Genomic DNA, 21,574 nt, shown 5'->3' on the forward strand with positions numbered 1-21,574 from the left:
GTAAGAATAGAGAGTACTGCTGAAACAGAACTGCAGATGATTCCCTTATAATTGAATATTTTGTTAAGTAAATCACTTCTTGTCTTGCCCTTTTTGAAAGAAGTTGTTTCTTTGGTGTCACTAAGCAGGGGAATAGATACTCATATTCTCTTATAATCACTCTCCTTGGTATGATTTCTTCTCCAATTAAGAGGAAAAAAATCAGAAAGAAAGAAGCATATTACAAGGTTATTTTCTTTGTAAGAAATTATACTGTATATGCCTGAAAAGATAATTTTGTAAAATATGGCCCTATAATTACTATAACCTCACTCTACCTCACCCAAGATTACTGTATAAGAAACTATGTGTATTGAGGAGAAATTTTAAAAGCCTCATTACATAGGACAATTCCATGTTTACAACTGCTTCAGTTTTACTTTTATTTTGTAAAATAATAATTCTTACTATAAAAATAATACCTGTACACACTACAGAGATTGAAGTAAAATTATGAAATGTATTAAGGTATAATATAGAAAACAAAAATAAGTTATAATCTGATCACATACTGTGCATATTTTTCTGAGATTATTTTTTATATATCAACCATTACACAGAATTTCAAACTCAGTCAAATTTATTCTCAGACCACAACAAAATAAGGCAAGTAAAGGTCATTTAATAATTTTGCCTGAGAACAGACAGACTCAAGTTCATTGTGCCATACACAAAATACTAACTACCCATTTCTCAGCCAAAATAAGTGACTACCACTTCTTTACCAATTACAGCTTCGTCTTCATATTGGTTTCTGTCTTCCCTATAGGTAAGACTTACTGAGATACCTAATCATAGAATGCCTCTCTTCTGCTTTCTGCCAGCATCTAATCTGGAGAAAAATTCCTTAAATACTCCCCTAATTTACCCAACCAAAGCCCAAACCCTATAATATGTTTTTTTAATACCCTGTTCCTGTGACACTCCATACTTCTTCATGATGTATGTTCTCTCTTGCTGCAATGAGAAATAAATCCAACATGTTTAATTGCACACATCTATATTTTTCTGATGCTTTGACATCTGGAGCCTCACTGATCTTGGAGGAATTACCCCCCAAATGTTAATCAATTTGTAGAGATAGTGAACAACTCAGCTGTGAGTGTGTATTTCAGATGCAAACCAAACAATCTAAGCCTATACCCTAACCACCTCCTTTATTGGGTTTTCACACTCTGGGTCTCTATTCAAACGCCCTAAACACATCAGGGACAGGTACCAGACAGCTAGGGACAGCTCATAAACCCCCCATACTCCAGAGCCTGCTGAAATTATTCTAACTGATCCTTAAGCTGCTTACTCTGCCTTGCCCATTCCTTCCCACAGAAAGCATAATAAATGTTCTTGCCCATGTTTCCCCATTACATATGTTTCCTGACTGACCCTGGTGCTTACCTGGGTGTCCACCCCTGGTGGCATACCATGTCGCCTGTTACTAGGAATTTGTAAATATAAAAACTTCTTCCTTCATGACAGTTATTTCTGTGCCTGCAATGTCTTGCTATGCCTGATTAAAATAAATCTCATGTATATTTTAAAACACTGTGTCCCTTTAGCTGGAGGGCAATATATATATATTTTTTTATTTGTTATTTCTGCCCAATGGCCTTCCTCAAGTGTCAGGGCAAACCTAGGGGGAATGATGACCACATGGGCTGCTGTTAGGTTCGAACTCCAGTGGCTTGGCTTTATTGGATGGACTGCATCTCCTAGTGGCTAAAAACACAAAAACATTGGTAATTTGATGCAAATTGCATTGAACCTGTAGGTTTCTTTGGGTAGTACAGTCATTTTCACAATATTGGTTCTTCCAATCCAGAAGCATGGTATATCTCTCCATCTGTTTCTGTCATCTTTGGTTTCTTTCATCAGTGTTTTATAGTTCTCTGAGTACAGGTCTTTTGCCTCCTTAGATAGGTTTATTCCTAGCTATTTTATACTTTTTGTTGCGATGGTAAATGGAAGTGTTTCCTTAATTTCTCTTTCTGATCTTTCATTTTTAGTGTATAGGAATGCAAGAGATTCCTATGCATTAATTTTCTATCCTGCAACTTTACCAAATTCATTGATTAGTTCTAGTAGTTTTCTGGTGGCATCTTTAGGATTTTCTATGTATAGTATCATGTCATCTGCAAACAGTGACAAATTTACAACTTCTTTTCCAATTTGTATTCCTTTTATTTCTTTTTCTTCTCTGATCACCATGACTGGGACTTCCAATACTATGTTAAATAAGAGTGGTGAGAGTGGATATCCTTGTCTTATTCCTGATCTTAGAGGAAATGCTTTCAGTTTTTCACCATTGAGAATGATGTTTGCTGTAGGTTTGTCCTATATAGCCTTTATTATGTTGAGTTAGGTTTCCTCTATGCCCACTAAATGTCCATCAACAGATGAATGGATAAAGAAGATGTGGTATGTATATATAATGGAATATTATTCAGCCATAAAAAGAAATGAGATTGGTTCATTCGTAGAGATATGAATGGATCTAGAGTCTGTCATACAGAGTGAAGTAAGTCAGAAAGAGAAAAACAAATATCATATATTAATGCATATATGTGGAATCTAGAAAAAGTGGTACAGATGTACCTGTTTGCAGGGCAGGAATAGAAAGGCAGATGTGGAGAACGGATGTGTGGACACGGGGGGAAGGGGAGGGTGGGACGAATTGGGAGATTAAGTTTGACATAAATACACTACCATGTGTAAAATAGATAGCTAGTGGGAACCTGCTGTATAGCACAGGGAGCTCAGCTTGGCGATATGTGATGGCCTAGGGTTTGCATAAGTTTGATTCACTTTGTGGTGTGACAGAAATTAACACAACATTGTAAAGCAATTATACTCCAATAAAAAAATAAAAACATCAAAACATAGTTAGCTATGGGCGTCAAATTCAAGTCAAGAAAGAGAGTCAAGGTCAGTCTCAGAAGAGCAGTGTCAGGATCAGAAATAACGGGAAAGTGCTAGTGATGGAGAACTCAGGATTCAGGAATGGACTGAAAAAAAAAAAAAGAGGAACCAAAAAGGTTAAGAAAATTAACCATGAGCAATGCAGCAGTGCTTATTATCTGGGGTGGGATCTAAGGAAATGTGAATAATCTACATCAATTTAAAAAATATTAATATGCTTTAACATATAATGTATACTTATTGTTTGACTTTGCAGATTTCATAGCTTTACTTTAGGAAGAGTTATTTTATTTCCTAATAAGTTAAATATAAAATGATCTAACTTTTAATTTAAAATTTTGCTTCTACTAATAAAGTGAGAATACTGAACTGTCTACTTTAATACTGAATACATGACAAACCTGATGGCATGAGATTGGGGGGTCTGGCATAAAAGTGTAGAACTGAGCCAGATCAGATACCCTCAGAAAAAATGGTGCAGGTAACTTACTCTCCCCATACTGGCTAGAACAGGAAACTCTGAGGCTCAAGAAATGTTTGATTACAAATGAAATCATTTCCAAGCAATAGTCCATATACGAACACATAGAGTATTGCTTCTACATACACAAGACTCAAAAGTGAATTGTTACTCACACTTCTATTTGGGACTATGGGAAATAGTGGATTCTGCTAAGATATTTGAATTCGTGAGTTTTATTAATCTTGATTTTCAAGTTACTGAAAGTGTTTTTCTTACAAATAGTATGGATATATCCTTTTCAGGTTAGGAATTTTGTCTATAATATCCTGAATAACATTGCCAAGCTTTTCTCCATTGGTCCCTTAGCAATCCTTCTGTTAATGGTGACTGTGTTGAGATATCATATACAGTAATTAATCTAAGCTCATTATTGTATCTCACATGAAAAATGGTAGAGAATGTCATGTCAGTTGATTTGAATGAAATATAAGCTCTTTTGTATTGAAGTATAGTAGATTTACAACATTGTGTGTTTCTGGTGTACAGCAAAGTGATTCAGTTATACATATATACATATTCTTTTTCATATTATTTTCCATTATGACTTATTGCAGGATATTGAATATGGTTCTCTGTGCTATACAGTAGGACCTTGTTGTTTATCTGTTTTATATATAGTAGTTTGTATCTGCTTATAGCAAACTCCTAATTTATCCCTCTCTCACCACTTTCCCTTTGGTAACCATAAGTGTGTTTGCTATGTCTGTGAGTCTGTTTCTGTTTCATAAATAAGTTCATTTGTGACATATTTTAGATTCTGCATGTAAGTGATATCATATAGTATTTGTCTTTCTATTTCTCACTTAATTCACTTAGTATAATAATCTCTAGGTCTATCCATGTTGCTGCAAATGACATTATTTCCTTCTTTTTTATGGCTGAGTAGTATTCCAATGTGTATATATACCACATCTTCTTTACCCAAAGTATAGGCTCTTAATAATTAAAAGCATGTTCCACAAATTTTTCATTTGCTCCCCAGAAATCTGTAGTGAGAAAGACGTTCTCTAAGGCCTCTTTCTTTCTTTAATATTGGGTTAGCCAAAAAGTTCGTTGGGGTTTTTCCATAAGATTTTACAGAATAACCTGAATGAAATTTTCATCCAACCCAATATATTAAAATAAAATAAAACTACCTCTCTCTTTTTTTCTCGTTGTTTCTCACTTGCACTCTTTCAACTGTAAATACTTTTATATTTCACGGAACTGAGCATATTTCTTTAGGGTATTTACAAAGATTGATGGTTTTTAATAAATATCCTAAACTCCAAGAGGAAATATCATGTCGGGACAGTCCCACTATCTATTTGTGTAACATATAGGATCGTTGACTCTCTGAGTCAGAAGGCAGGCTGAAAAATTAGTGGAACATGCTGTATATCATCTACTCTAGTTCATATTTACATCCCAATCCCTTCTGCACAAGCCAGTCTTTCAAAATTTGAAGACAGTTTTCACAGTCCCTCATGCAATTTAGGTACAGATTATTTTTGACCAACCCAGCTACCTATCTTTGGTTGTTTTGTTTATTTTTTTAATTAATTTATTTATTTATTTTTGGCTGTGTTGGGTCCTCATTACTGCACACGGGCTTTCTCTAGTTGTGGTGAGCGGGGGCTACTCTTTGTTCTGGTGAGTGGGCTTCTCGCTGTGGTGACTTCTCTTGTTGAGGAGCACGGGCTCTAGGCGCCTGAGCTTCAGTAGTTGTGGCATATGGGCTCAGTAGTTGTGGCTTGAAGGCTCTAGCACCCAGGCTCAGTAGTTGTGGCACACAGGCTTAGTTGCTCCGCAGCATATGGGATCTTCCCAGACCAGGGATTGAATCCATGTCCCCTGCATTGGCAGGCAGATTCTTAACCACTGTGCCACAAGGGAAGTCCTGTCTCAGTTTATTAATGTCCTTTTAAAAATGTGGCACAACATTCCAGATTTGATCTGAACTTTATACTTCTATTTATGTACCCTAAGATAGCATGAGCCTTGTAGAAAACCATGATATGCTGCTTGGTTCATATGAAGCTTGCTGTCAACTAAACTCCCCAATGGTTTTATAATGTCACTTCAATTCTGTTCTTGTAAAATTAATCTTTTTGAATTTAAATGCATGACTTAATTCCATTAAGCTTCATATTTTTAGTGTTAGCCCAGTATTTATTATAAATAATAACAATAATAATAATCTGATAATTATCTTCTTTTAGTCAGTAAACATTTTCTGGGGCCAGATGGTAAATGTCTTTAACTCTACCACCTATAGGGTCTGTGTTGCAACCACTCTGCTAGCATAGTGCAAAAGTAGCCATATAGAATTCATAAACTATTGGGTGTGACTGTGTCCCAGTAAAATTTTGTTTACAAAAACCAATGAACAACATTTGACCCATGGACTTTAGTTTGTCATCCCCTACTCTAACATGTACATATAATCCTGTCTTCAGTCTTCTGAGAGGAAGGTCTATAGCTTTCCTCAGACTTTTAATGGAATTGAAGTCTTCAGTTATGATGATGAACATATACTCTGGGGACTCTGTCTAACTATGTTCTTGCTAAGTTTATATTCATTTACATATAGAACAACAGTGCCAGTTTATGCCTATTGTCTCAGTGTTCTGTCTGGTTAGTGCTATCTTTCACTCTCAAAAGTCTCCTAGTTTGGTTAAGAACTATATGGTAACTCTACTAATATGCCATATGGATATGATCTCTATTAGGTCCAGAGACATTTCTGAAACTTGGAATTACTTCAATATCTTTCTTCTAACCATTCAAGCAAGTAATCTTCCAAACACAAGTACTTTGCTATTTTTTCTCTATTCAGTTTTAAAATGGCAGATTAAACAGATGAAAAACAAAGGGCTATTTTGCTGAACTGAAGATGGTTTAAATTAGTAATATGTTGAGAAGAATTTAGGGGCAGACAATAGCACCATAAACAGGAAAACAGGCACTGTGGTCAGAAAAATAATACTGAGGCAGGAATAGAGAAGAGCATGCACACATGGTCCCTGTTTGTGAACACTACCACAAAATTCATGATTTTTTAGTCTCCTGATTTTATGTGCTAGAGAAGAAAATGCTTAAAATTTTTGAGATCCTCCTGAGAACTTCAGAAATTAAAAACAGAAGATTGCCTAGACTTTGAGGTGCAACTGTAGTGGGGGGATGGACTACTTGGGCCTCTGCACTTTTTTCAGCACTACAACTCAATAATTCCTCTAGAAATTTGTTTTCTAAATAGAGGTTGAGATAAATCTGCTTCTAAGATCAATAGGGTTCTAGATCTGTTCTTCCATTAGCTAGCTATGTTGATTTCAAGTCATTTCCCCTCTCTGGGCATTTGCTGTCCCTTTTTTATTTTTCAAGTGGGATAATAATCTGTGTTTTGCCAGTAGAGATTTTGGGTATATATATAATTTTAACCTCTATTTATCTATTTTCCTGAATTTTGTGGGACTAAACTTATGGCAATGTCCTTAATTGAATATCTGACATAACTGCTGTTATTCTTTTTTATCCCCAGAAAGTAATGCTCAGTATAATCTGTTTGACTCCCTCCCTTATTTCAAATTGTAGGACAGTTTGGCCCCCAACTTCATGGAGCGATTCAAAACTATGAATCTTCCACTTTATGATGAAGACACATTTTTAAGACTTGAGTAGGTGCCTTACTCTCTTTTACAAAAGGAAATAAATGCAGTATGCCCAAGAATGCATGGACAATTTCTTTTCTTCTACCAGGTACTTGTGAATGTGAACTTGATATAAGCAGCTCTTTCCAGGTAGAGCTTAGGTGTGATTTTTTAAAGCATGCATGCAGGGGCTTTTCATCCCAATATTCCTTGTCTGATATCTATCTGAACTTTAAAAATTAGATGTTCCCCTAAAGACTTGAAATATTAGAGATGGGCTTAATGAAGAAATAATGTTAATTCCTTCTGTGTGTACTATGCTTTATCATTTACAAAGCCCTCTGAATCCGGCAGGGCAGGTGGTAGAATTCTCTCTTTACAGGTGGAGAAACTGAGACTTTAAAAAATGAATAAGATTTGTCGAAATTTAAACAGATTAATGGAATCACTAACACTAAAACCAAGGTGAATTTTAAGGTATTTTTAAATGTTTTTTCTTTCTTTTGCCTGATTCAGATAAATCTTACCCTCATGGCAACTTGGTGATGTAAATAAGAGTAATTTAAAGATAAAACTGTTAATTGTTACTATAATTAAAAATAGATATCTACATTTCACTTGATATTCTACATAAAAAAGATGGAATTTTTGCCTTAAAAAAGTACCTGCTAAAACATCCAAGTTAAAGAGTTATTTTTATATATCTTAATCAACTCAATACTTCATGACTTTTCAGTAGTGAAACTATAGTTTAAGGCCCAAAACTCAATAAATTGCAAAGGCTTGCATCAGGGAATCAGTGTTTAAGAAATATATTTATGTATTAACAATAACGTTCTGATAATTGCTGCCACCGATTTAGTCTTCTATGGAGATTTTTAAAAGAAGCTTTGTACCCATTGAAAAGAAATAAGTCATGACAGTTTGTTTCTTGGCATACTTCTCTCAACAACTAGTTGTTGAGAATCAACACTGTACTAGTCTCTGTGGGGTACAGAAAACAAGTAGAAGTCACAATCCCTGACCTAGAGAAGCATATATCCTAGTTGGAAATTTATATAGCCCCTAGGGTGCAAAACAAAATATTACAAACAGAATGTTTTCACTTTTTAGTATGTACTCTAAGGAACATCGTCTTTGGATAATATAGCCATTGTCCTGGTATGCACTGAGTAGCATGAATTTCTGAAGGTAGAAATGGACATTCCATTGCATCACAGTCCAAAAGGATTGTACACCATTAGGTTTTCAGAAGGATATAATGGTTAATAATAGAGGTTCTGGTAACTTTACCCAGGTTTCAATCTTGGATCAGTTACTTGCTAATTTGGGTTCAAGTTATTTGAGTCTCAGTACTTCATTTATAAGAAGTGACAATTAATAATACCTTATAAAGATTTTTACAAATTAAATAAGATACTCCATAGAACTGTTTTAGCATAGGGCTTGGGACATAGTAAATGCATGGTAACTATTATTACTATTTCCTAAGGTTATGTATTGAATTTGCTATGTTACTTTTAATTCCTTCCCCAAATTTAATTTCCCTTAAAATTTGAATATTGAACGTCGAACCCACAGTATTTAGAATATGACTTAATTTAGAAATACGGTCATTGAGATATAATTAGTTAACTTAAGATGAGGTTAGATGGGGTAGGATGGGGCCCTAGTTCACTATGACTGGTGTCTTTACAAAAGGGAAGATTTGGACTCAGACTTGTAAACAGGAGAATGCCATGTAACTATTGGGGTGGTGTTGCCATAAACCAAGAAGATACCAGAAGGTAGGAGACAGGCCTGGAATAGAAATTTCCCTAGTGCCTCTAGAGGAACTATGGCCATCACAACACTTTGATCTTTGACTTCTAGCCTCCAGAAGCATGACACAATACATTTCTTTTGTTAACCCACTCAGTTCATGGCACCTTCTTACAGCAAACCTACAATATGAATATACTACCTTATAGGGCTAGAACATTCATGAATCAGGTCTTTTACTCCTTGTAACCTGTAAAATACATATCAACTCCTCATCTCTGGATAGCAGGAATGAGGTAAACGAAGGAAGAAAAATTTTCTTTCCCTTTATGTTCTCCAGATCCAGTTTTTTTTTTCTCAAAGAATATGTGTCTCTCATAGTTAAATGAAATATAGCAGTATCCTCAGGTCAACACCAGAAACAATCTGTGCTCCTGAAGGACAAGGGTAAGAGGAAAGCAGAGAAAATGGTCATTCAAGGAATGCAAGTGGTCATTCAAGGCGTGGCCAAGTGGCATAAATATGAGCAAGAAAATGTGTTGTATAATGGTGCATTCTTTATTGCATGGTGTTTCGTATAAGGATACCTTAATGCCTGTGTACCAAGTACTTGCCTGCTGAGTGTCAATGCCCTTGGGCAAATAAAGTGTGATTACTCACACTTTAATTCTGTGAAATGGCAGCATGTAATCTGAAAAGATCTTCATATACAACTGTAAATAGAAGACCATGTAATTAATAAAAGTTTTAATTCAAATACTAATTTCATATACAATATTTGAAGACTGATGAAGACAACTAATCTTTATTTCATTGTTTAAAGTTGAAAAAATATGTAGTGGCTATTTTTAATTGATTGATTAAATTAGCATTTAAATTCTCAAGAAAACTGAAAACAATTAAAATATATATTCCATTTTTGTGTTTTATATTTATTCTTCTTTTCTACTTGGAATTTAACATAGTCTTTTAACTAAAATCTTAGCATTTATTCAAAAAATTATTCAGGTAAAAACTTCAAAACTTTAAACACATACATATTTTAAAGTTCATTTATATGAAGGGACGATGACTCATGATTTATAAATGACTTATAGGATATATATGATTTTAATGTTGCTTTTTTTCTTTTGACTGGTTTGGGTTTTTTTATTTTATTTTATATTTTTACATCTTTATTGGAGTATAATTGCTTTACAATGGTGTGTTAGTTTCTGCTTCATAACAAGGTGAATCAGTTATACATATACATATGTTCCCATATCTCCTCCCTCTTGCATCTCCCTCCTTCCCACCCTCCCTATCCCACCCATCCACGTGGTCATAAAGCACCAAGCTGATCTCCCTGTGCTATGCCGCTGCTTTCCACTAGCTATCTATTTTATGCTTGGTAGTGTTATATGTCCATGCCACTCTCTCACTGTCACAGCTTACCATTCCCCCTCCCAATATCCTCAAGTCCATTCTCTAGTAAGTCTGTGTCCTTATTCACATCTTACCCCTAGGTTCTTCATGACACTTTTTTTTTTATATTCCATATATATGTGTTAGCATACAGTATCTGTCTTTCTCTTTCTGACTTACTTCACTCTGTATCACAGACTCTAGGTCCATCCACCCCACGACAAATAACTCAATTTCTTTTCTCTTTATGGCTGAGAAATATTCCATTGTATACATGGGCCACATCTTTATCCATTCATCTGTTGATGGACACTTAGGTTGCTTCCATCTCCTGGCTATTTTAAATAGAGCTGCAATGAACATTTTGGTACATGACTTTTTTTGAATTATGGTTTTCTCAAGGTATATGCCCAGTAGCAGGATTGCTGGGTCATATGGTAGTTCTATTTGTAGATTTTTAAGGAACCTAGATACTGTTCTCCACAGTGGCTGTACCAACTCACATACCAACCAGCAGTGCAAGAGTGTTCCCTTTTCTCCACACCCTCTCCAGCATTTACTGTTTCTAGACTTTTTGATGATGGCCATTCTCACTGGTGTGAGATGATATCTCATTAGAGTTTTGATTTTCATTTCTCTAATGATTAATGTTGTTGAGCATTCTTTCATGTGTTTGCTGGCAATCTGTATATCTTCTTTGGAGAAATGTCTATTTAGGTCTCCCGTCCATTTTTGAATTGTGTTGTTAGATGTTTTTGGTATTGAGCTGCATGAGTTGCTTATAAATTTTGGAGATTAATCCTTTGTCAATTACTTCATTAGCAAATATTGTCTCCTATCCTGAGGGTTGTCTTTTGGTCTTGCTTCCTTTGCTGTGCAAAAGCTTTGAAGTTTCATTAGGTCCCATTTGTTTATTTTTCTTTTTATTTCCATTTCTCTAGGAGGTGGGTCAAAAAGGATCTTGCTGTGATTTATGTCATAGAGTGTTCTGCCTATGATTTCCTCTAAGAGTTTGATAGTTTCTGACCTTACATTTAGGTCTTTAATCCATTTTGAGTTTATTTTTGTGTATGGTGTTAGGGAGTGATCTAACCTCATACTTTTAGATGTACCTGTCAGTTTTTCCAGCACCACTTATTGAAAAGGCTGTCCTTTCTCCACTGTACAATCCTGCCTCCTTTATCAAAGATAAGGTGACCATATGTGTGTGGGTTTATCTCTTGGCTTTTTATCCTGTTCCACTGATCTATATTTCTGTTTTTGTGTCAGTACCATACCATCTTGATGACTGTAGCTTTGTAGTATAGTCTGAAGTCAGGGAGCCTGATTCCTCCAGCTCAGTTTTTCGTTCTCAAGATTACTTTGGCTCTTCGGGGGCTTTTGTGTTTCCATACAAATTGTGAAATTTTTTGCTCTAGTTCTGTGAAAAATGCCACTGGTAATTTGATAGGAATTGCACTGAATCTATAGATTGCTTTGGGTAGTAGAGTCATTTTCACAATGTTGATTCTTCCAATCCAAGAACATGGTATATCTCTCCATTTATTTGTTTCATCACTAATTTCTTTCATCAGTGTCATAATTTTCTGCATACAGGTCTTTTGTCTCCTTAGGTAGTTTTATTTCTAGATATTTTATTTTTTTTTCTTACAATGGTAAATGGGAGTGTTTTCTTGATTTCACTTTCAGATTTTTTCATCATTAGTGTATAGGAATGCCAGAGATTTCTGTGCATTAATTTTGTATCCTGCTACTTTACCAAATTAATTGATTACCTCTAGTAGTTTTCTGGTAGCAGCTTTAGGATTCTATATGTATAGGATCATGTCATCTGCAAACAGTGACAGTTTTACTTCTTCTTTTCTGATTTGGATTCCTTTTATTTCCTTTTATTCTCTGATTGCTGTGGCTAAAACTTCAAAAGCTATGTTGAATAATAATGGTGAGAGTGGGCAACCTTGTTTTGTTCCTGATCTTAGTGGAAACGCTTTCAGTTTTTCACCATTGAGGACGATGTTGGCTGTTGGTTTGCCATATACGGCCTTTATTATGTTGAGGAAAGTTCTCTCTATGCCTTCTTTCTGCAGGGTTTTTAATCATAAATGGGTGTTGAATTTTGTCAAAACCTTTTGCTGCCTTTATTGAGATGATCATATGGTTTTTCTCCTTCAGTTTGTTAATATGGTGTATCACATTGATTAATTTGTATATATTGAATAATCCTTGCATTTCTGGAATAAACCCCACTTGATCATGGTGTATGATCCTTTTAATATGCTGTTGGATTCTGTTTGCTAGTATTTCGTTGAGGATTTTTGCATCTATGTTCATCAGTGATATTGGCCTGTAGTTTTCTTTCTTTGTGACATCCTTGTCTCTTTTTGGTGTCAGCGTGATGGTGGTCTCATAGAATGAGTTTGGGAGTGTTCCTCCCTTTGCTATATTTTGGAAGAGTTTGAGAAGGATAGATGTTAGCTCTTCTCTAAATGTTAGATAGAATTTATCTGTGAAGCCATCTGGTGCTGGACTTAGGTTTGTTGGAAGATTTTTATCACATTTTCAATTTCAGTGCTTGTGATTGGGCTGTTCATATTTTCTATTTCTTCCTGATTCAGTATTGGCACATTGTACCTTTCTAAGAATTTCTCCATTTCTTCCAGGTTGTCCATTTTATTGGCATAGAGTTGCTTGTAGTAATCTCTCATGGTCTTTTGTATTTCTGCAGTGTCAGTTGTTACTTCTCCTTTTTCATTTCTAATTCTATTGATTTGAGTCTTCTCCCTTTTTTCTTGATGAGTCTGCCTGATGGTTAATCAATTTTGTTTATCTTCTCAAAGAATCAGCTTTTAGTTTAATTGGTCTTTGCTATCATTGCCTTCATTTCTTTTTCAATTATTTCTGATCTGAATTTTATGATTTCTTTCCTTCTGCTAATGTTTTTTGTTTTGTTTTGTTTTTCTTCTTTCTCTAATTGTTTTAGGTGCACGGTTAGGTTGTTTATTTGAGATGTTTCCTGTTTCTTCTGTTAGAATGGTATTGCTATAAACTTCCCTTTAGAACTGCTTTGCTGCATCCCATAGGTTTTGGGTCATCGTGTCTCCATTGTCATTTGTTTCTAGGTATTTTTTGATTTCCTCTTTGATTTCTTCAATGATCACTTCATTATTAAGTAGCGTGTTTTTTAGCCTCCATGTGTTTGTATTTATAACAGATCTTTTCCTGTAATTGATATCTAGTCTAATAGCACTGTGGTCAGAAAAGATACTTGGTACAATTTCAATTTTCTTAAATTTACCAAGGCTTGATTAGTGACCCTAGATATGATCTATCCTGGAGAATGTTCCATGAGCACTTGAGAAAAATGTGTATTCTGTTGTTTTTGGATGGAATGTCCTATAAAAATCAATTAAGTCCATCTTGTTTAATGTAACATTTAAAGCTTGTGTTTCCTTATTTATTTTCATTTTGGATGATCTGTCCATTGGTGAAAGTGGAGTGTTAAAATCCCCTACTATGGATGTGTTATTGTCGATTTCCCATTTTATGGCTGTTAGTATTTGCCTTATGTATTGAGGTCCTCCTATGTTGGATGCATAAATATTTACAATTGTTATATCTTCTTCTTGGATCGATCCCTTGATCATTATGTAGTGTCCTTCTTTGCCTCTTTTAATAGTCTTTATTTTAAAGTCTATTTTTTCTGATATGAGAATTTCTACTCCAGCTTTCTTTTGGTTACCATTTGCATGGAATATTTTTTCCATCCTCTCACTTTCAGTCTGTAAGGGTCTCTAGGTCTGAACTGGGTCTCTTGTAGACAGCATATATATGTGTCTTGTTTTTGTATCCATTCAGCCAGCCTGTGTCTTTTGGTGGGCACATTTAATCCATTTACATTTAAAATAATTATCGATATGTATGTTCCTATTCCCATTTTCTTAATTATTTTGGGTTTCTTATTGTAGGTCTCTTCCTTGTCTTGTGTTTCTTGCCTAGAGAAATTCCTTTAGCATTTATTGTAAAGCTAGTTTGGTGGTGCTGAACTCTCTCAGCTTTTGCCTGTCTGTAAATGTTTTTAATTTCTCCATCAAATCTGAATGAGTTCCTTGCTGGGCAGAGTAATCTTGGCTGTAGGTTTCTCTCCTTCATCACTTTAAATATGTCCTGCCAGTCCCTTCTGGCTGCTGAAAGATCAGCTGTTAACCTTATGGGGATTCCGTTGTGTGTTATTTGTTGTTTTTCCCTTGCTGCTTTTAATATGTTTTCTTTCTATTTAATTTTTGACAGTTTGATTAATATGTGTTGTGGAGTGTTTCTCCTTGGATTTATCCTTTATGGGACTCTCTGTGCTTCATACAGTTGATTAACTATTTCCTTTCCCATATTAGGGAAATTTTCACCTATAATCTCTTCAAATATTTTCTCAGTCCCTTTCTTTTTCTCTTCTTCTTCTGAAACCCCTATAATTTGAATGTTGGTGCATTTAATGTTGTCCCAGAAGTCTCTGAGACTGTTCTCAGTTCTTTTCATTCTTTTTTCTTTATTCTGCTCTGCAGTGGTTATTTCCACTATTTTTTTTTTACATCTTTATTGGAGTATAATTGCTTTACAATAGTGTGTGAGTTTCTGCTTTATAACAAAGTGAATCAGTTGTACATATACATATGTTCCCATGTCTCTTCCCTCTTGCTTCTCCCTCCCTCCCACTCTCCCCATCCCACCGCTCCAAACAGTCACAAAGCACCGAGCTTGTTTCCCTGTGCTATGCGGCTGCTTCCCACTAGCTATCTACCTTAAGTTTCATAGTGTCACTTATCCATTCTCCTGCCTCAATTTTTCTGCCATTGATCCCTTCTAAAGTATTTTTAATTTCATTTATTGTGCTGTTCATCATTGCTTGTTTCATCTTTAGTTCTTCTAGGTCCTTGTTAAATGTCTCTTGCATTTTCTCTATTCTATTTCCACAATTTTGGATCATTTTTACTATCATTATTCTGAATTCTTTATCAGGTAGACTGCCTATTTCCTCTTCATTTGTTAGGTTTGGTGTGTTTTAATCTTGCTCCTTCATCTGCTGTGTGTTTTTCTGTCTTCTTATTTTGCTAATCTTACTGTGTTTGGGGTCTCCTTTTTGCAGGATGCAGGTTCATAGTTCCCGTTGTTTTTGGTGTCTGTCCTCAGTGGCTAAAGTTGGTTGAGTGGGTTGTGTAGGCTTCCTGGTGGAGGGGACTAGTGCCTGTGTTCTGGTGGATGAGGCTGGATCTTGTCTTTCTGGTGGGCAGGTCCACGTCTGGTGTTGTGTTTTGGGGTGTCTGTGGACTTATTATGATTTTAGGCAGCCTCTCTGCTAATGCATGTGGTTGTGTTCCTGTCTTGCTAGTTGTTTGGCATAGGGTGTCCAGCACTGTAGCTTGATGGTTGTTAAGTGAAGCTTGGTCCTGGTGTTGAGATGGAGATGTCTGGGTGATTTTTGCCGTTTGATATTATGTGGAGCTGGGAGGTCTCTTGTGGACCAGTGTCCTGAAGTTGGCTCTCTCACCTCAGAGACAGAGCACTGACTCCTGGCTGCAGCACCAAGAGACTTTCATCCACACGACCCAGAATAAAAGGGAGAAAATGTAGAAAGAAAGAAAGAAAGAAAGAAAGAAAGAGGAAAAAATAAAATAATATAATGTAAGATAAAATAAAGTTATTAAAATAAAAAATTATTATTAAGAAAAAAATTTAAAAAGAAAAAGGAAAAAAAACACAACGGATGGTTAGAATCCTAGGACAAATGGTGAAAGCAAAGTTATACAGACAAAATCTCACACAGAAGCATGCACATACACACTCACAAAAAGAGGATAATGTGAAAAAAATAATAAATCTTTCTCTCAATGTCCACCTCCTCAATTTGGTATGATTCCTTGTCTATTCATGTATTCCACAGATGCAGGGTAGATCAAGTTGTTTATGGAGCTTTAATCCGCTGCTTCTGAGCCTGCTGGGGGAGATTTCCCTTTCTCTTCTTTTTTCCGCACAGCTCCCGGGGCTCAGCTTTGGATTTGGCCCCACCTCTGCATGTAGGTCGCTGGAGGGCCTCTGTTCTTCACTCAGACAGGAAGGGGTTAAAGGAGCAGCTGCTTTGGGGGCTCTGGCTCATTCAGGCCGGCGGGGAGGGAGGGGTGCAGATGCGGGGCGAGACTGCGACAGCAGAGGCCGGCAGGACATTACACCAGCCTGAGGCATGTGGTGTGTTCTCCCGGGAATGTTGTCCCTGGATCCCGGGACCCTGGCAGTGGTGGGCTGCACAGGCTCCCAAGAGGGGCGATGGGGATAGTGACCTGTTCTCTCACACAGGCTTCTTGGTGGTGGCAGCAGCAGCCTTAGCATCTCATGCCCATCTCTGGGGTCCGCGCTGTTAGCCGCAGCTCGTGCCTGTCTCTGGAGCTCCTTTAAGCAGCACTCTTAATCCCCTTGCCTTGAGCACCAGGAAACAAAGAGGGAAGAAAAAGTCTCTTGCCTCTTCAGCAGGTCCAGACATTTCTCTGGACTCCCTCCCGCCTAGCCGTGGTGCACTAACTCCCTGTAGGCTGTGTTCACGCCGCCAACCCCAGTCCTCTCCCTGCGCTCCGACCAAAGCCGGAGCCTCAGCTCCCAGCCCCGCCCGCCCCGGCGTGTGAGCAGACAAGCCTCTCGGGCTGGTGAGTGCTGGTCGGCATCGATCCTCTGTGCAGGAATCTCTCCGTTTTGCCCTCCGCATCCCTGTTTTTGTGCTCTCCTCCACGACTCCGAAGTTTCCCCCTCCGCCACCCGCAGTCTCCACCTGCGAAGAGGCTTTCTATTGTGTGGAAACTTTTCCTCCTTCACAGCTCCCTCCCACTGGTGCAGGTCCCATCCCTATTCTTTTGTCTCTGTTTATTCTTTTTCCTTTTGCCCTACCCAGGTACGTGGGGAGTTTCTTGCTTTTTGGGAGGTCTGAGGACTTCTGCCAGCGTTCAGTAGGTGTTCTGTAGGAGTTGTTCCACGTGTAGATATATTTCTGGTCTGTCTGTGGGGCAGAAGGTCATCTCCGCGTCTTACTCTTCTGCCATATTCCCCGTCCTCAACCCCGTCTTCCCCCTCCTCAACCCATCCTCCCCCTCCTCAACCTTATTTTTAACATTAATGTAACATCAGCACGGTGCCAAGTTTTATATAAATTGGAACCAATATGGTGTCAAATTTACCAATTCATTCATCGGAAAATGAAATAAGAAAATAACAAATTGTTATTAATGTCACATTTCCAAAATCAGTTGTGATTAACAATTTTTCCCTATAACAAATAGATGTCATATAGTATAAAAAAAGATATTGTGAGTTGCTGATTGCATTCTGACACTAATTCTCACATACCAGCTGGGTGTCCTATAATTTAATTCAATGCTGACACTATATGAGTATCAGATCCCAAAGGTGAAAGTGCAAGATCCCCAATAAGGCTAACTTTACTTCAGATGCCAGCCATAAGAAGGGTACCCAGAGTACCCTCAGTTCTTCCAAGCTGACTACAAATTTGCAGTTTCCAACAGGTTTGATAATTTGTTTGATAATTCACTAGAAAATGCATAGAACTCAGGAAAGCACTACATTTATGATTACCATTTCATTATAAAGATTACAAATGAATAATCAGATGAAGAGATACATAGAGCAAGGTCTAGGAAGGTCCCAGGTACAGTAGTTTATGTTTTCTTGGAATCAGGCTGTGTCACTCTTTCAGTATATTCACATATTCACCAACCAGGATGCTCCCATGAGCTTCAATGTCCAGACATTTTACATGGGGTGTCATTACATAAGCATGATTGGTTAAATAACTGACCATGTAAGTGAACTCAATATCCAGCCCTACTCGCCTCCTTGTATTTTGGGCAGCTGAAAGTTCCAACACTCTAATTATGCATTTGGCTTTTTTGATGACCAGCTCCCATCTTGAAGCTATGTAACGGCTGCTATAGGTCATTTCATTAACATAGAAGACATAATCCTATCACTGAAAATTCCAAGGGTTTTTGAAGCTCTGTGCCAAGAACCAGGGACTAGAAAATCAGATATAGTCTTTACTACTTCACATTAATTTTCTAGTGCCCAAAGTAGGACATAGTGGTAGTGTCTCTTCAACACCAAACTTCTGCTTCCTCTTGAGTATAACCCCTCAACCCACCCAGACTCAAACTTATTCTTTCTTTCTGTCCCTAAATTCTCTATCCACTCCACCATCATTAAGTGGATATGACTAATATCAGCTTCAAGTATGATAATCTCCCTTGGTGTTCATTGATTCGTTTGTTAACCCAAAATAATTATTTTAAAAGTGATATATGTATATAATAGGATATTACCCAGAAATAAAAAGAAGGAAATCTTGCCATTTGCTACAACATATATGAACTTTTAGGACATTATATAAGTGAAATAGGTTAGACAGAGAAACTCAAATACTGTATGATCTCATTTTCATGTGGAATCAAAAAAACTGAGCTCATAGAAATGAAGTAGTAGATTCTAGGGGCTGGAGGGTGGGGAAAATGGGGAGATGTTGGTCAAAAGTACAAATATCCAGTTAGAAGATGAATAAGTTCTGAGGATCCAATGTACATCATGGTGACTATTGTTAAAAATACTGTATTATAATTGAAAATTGCTAAGAGAGTTCATCTTAAATGTTCTCACTACACACCAAAGTAACTCTGTGAAGTGATGGATGTGTTAACTAACCTTATTGTGGAAATCATTTTACAGTATATACATATACCAAATTATCACATTGCACACCTTAAACTTACACATCATATGTCAATTATATCAATAATGCTGAAAAAATTATTATTATTATAATACCTACTATGTGTTAAGCATTATTCTTTGTTTGTGTCTCACAGCACTGTTCACTCTATGCCTTATAAGATAAAATTTTATGCATATCTTAATCTATCTTTGTATATTTATTTAACTTGGATCTTGGTAATTATTTGTTATTGAATGTTGCCATCTACATACTAGAGGTTGCCATCTACCTATGAATTAATATATTAATTAAACAAATATTTATTTCTTATCTATAATATGCTGTGGGGCATGGCAGTGAATAAAGCACATGTCTTTTGGAGCTTATAATCTACAGGATATACAGACAACTAACAAATAAATGTAAAATATTAGGTTAAAATATAGGACAAGTACAAGTGATAATTTGTGTCATTTTAGTTAAGGAGGGTCATAAGAAAAAGCTCTGAAAAGATAAAATTATAGCAAAGGAAGGAAGCCACTGGATCAGGAAATGAGACATGAAACAATCTGGGAGAAGAATATTATAACAAGGGCAAAGACCTAGAAGTAACAATAAGTTTGTGGGTTTTAGCAACAGCAAGGTTAATGTAGTTAAGTCATAATGAGTTGGAGGATGGTAGGAGATGAGGTCAGTGAGCTAAAGAAGGGCCATATCATGTAGGACCTTGTAAGCCATGACAAGGCGTTTATATATTTTTTTCTCAGTACAGTAGATAACTACTTGGTTTTATCTTTGAAGAATTTTGAGCATGAGAGTGACACAATTTAATGTATATTTTAAAAAATCCCTCTACCAGCACTGTGAAAGACTGACTATATGGGGGCAAGAATGGAGCCATGTAGACCACTTAAGATACTATTATTATAGTTTAGACCAGAGATCAGTGGCTTGGATAAGGTAGCAGTTGAAGAGGTGAGAAAATATACTTGAGATATATTTTTTAAAAGAAGAGTGAATAGAATTTGATAATGGATTAGATGTAGAGTGGAAGGGAAAGAGAAAAATAAAATATGACCTCTGGGGTTTTGACCAAAGCAACCAAGTGAATGGTTTACTGACATGAGGAACGACTGATAAAGAACAAGATAGATGGGGAGTGGTGATGTAGTCAAGAGATGCATTTTACACATGTTAAATTTGATTTGTTATTAGGCAACAAGTAGTGTAGTCCCAAGGCAGTTGGACATAGGAGTCTATAGCTTATGGAAGTTCAAAGGCTGGACAAATTTGGGGTCATCAGAATATAAATCCTATTTAAAACCATTAAAAATTAAATCACCAAGAATGTGAAGCTAAATAGAGATAAACAGAAAACATACAATATTTAATAAATGGGAAAGAAGAGTAGGAAAACTAAAATAAAGCTGAGAAGGAGATTCTAATGAGGTATGATGAAAACAAGGAGAATATCCTGCCCTAGATGAAATCAAGTCATAACAGTGCTTCAACAACAGAAAAGTGATCAACTGTGTTAAGTGCTGCTGAAAGATCAAATAAAATACAGATGAAAACTGACCATAGATTTGAAAAATATGGAGGTCACTGGGAATCACAATGCAAGGTTTCAGTGCAGTTATGAGAACAAAATCTAATTAGAGTGTGTTTGGAAGACAATGAGATGTGGAAAATTTGAGAGACTAAGTGTAGACAACACTTTTGAATGGAGGTTTGCTGCATATATTATCATAGAAAAGGAGTAAGAAGTGGTAAATTATAAAGGATTTGGGCCCTACAGAAATTGTTTTTGTTGCTGGTAGTGTTGTTGTTTAAGATGTGAAATATTTCAACATGTTTGTTGGTTGAGAACCTAGTGTACAGGGATAAATTGATGATGCAGGAAATAAGTTATTTTCAGGAGCAAAGTACATAATTGGAGTAAAGCAGATTATGTGGGTGCAGATACAGTGAGATGGGTAAATGTTTTAGTAGGAGCTTGTGATAGGCCTCTTCAGATACCTTCAATTTTATCAGTGAAATAACAGGCCAGTTAATCAGTTAAGGTGAGGAGAGGGAAGGCAATATTGGATGTTTGAGAAGAGGAGGTGTGAAATAGTTGCTAGGGCCAGAGGAACAGAGGATAAAAATGGACTTGCAATTAAAGTAGGAACACCTGGAAGTACTGAAATATCACTTCAAATTTTAGTCATAAACTTAAAATGAGACCATACATGGAAGTCTTAAACAAATAAGATGTAAACTACATTTGGAACTACTTGACTTCAGCAAACAGAAGAGCAAACAGAAGATTTGGTATCAAAGAGCTACCTTCCAGTCATAATATTAAGCCAAAATGGTCAATAAAATATACAGAGGCCAATGGGCACAAAAGGATCACTATTTGGGAAATTAGCTCTTGACACGAGCTTACTGCTTTTGGATACAGGGCTGGTTGCTATTGAAGGCAATAGTGATGGTGATGATGCTGATGTTTTTGTTTCAAGATATAGGTCCAGGGCCTCCAACCTCCTTCACAGAAGTAGAGAA

The sequence above is a fragment of the Lagenorhynchus albirostris genome, chromosome X (genome assembly GCF_949774975.1).
Source record: "Lagenorhynchus albirostris chromosome X, mLagAlb1.1, whole genome shotgun sequence".
NCBI lineage: Eukaryota > Metazoa > Chordata > Mammalia > Artiodactyla > Delphinidae > Lagenorhynchus > Lagenorhynchus albirostris.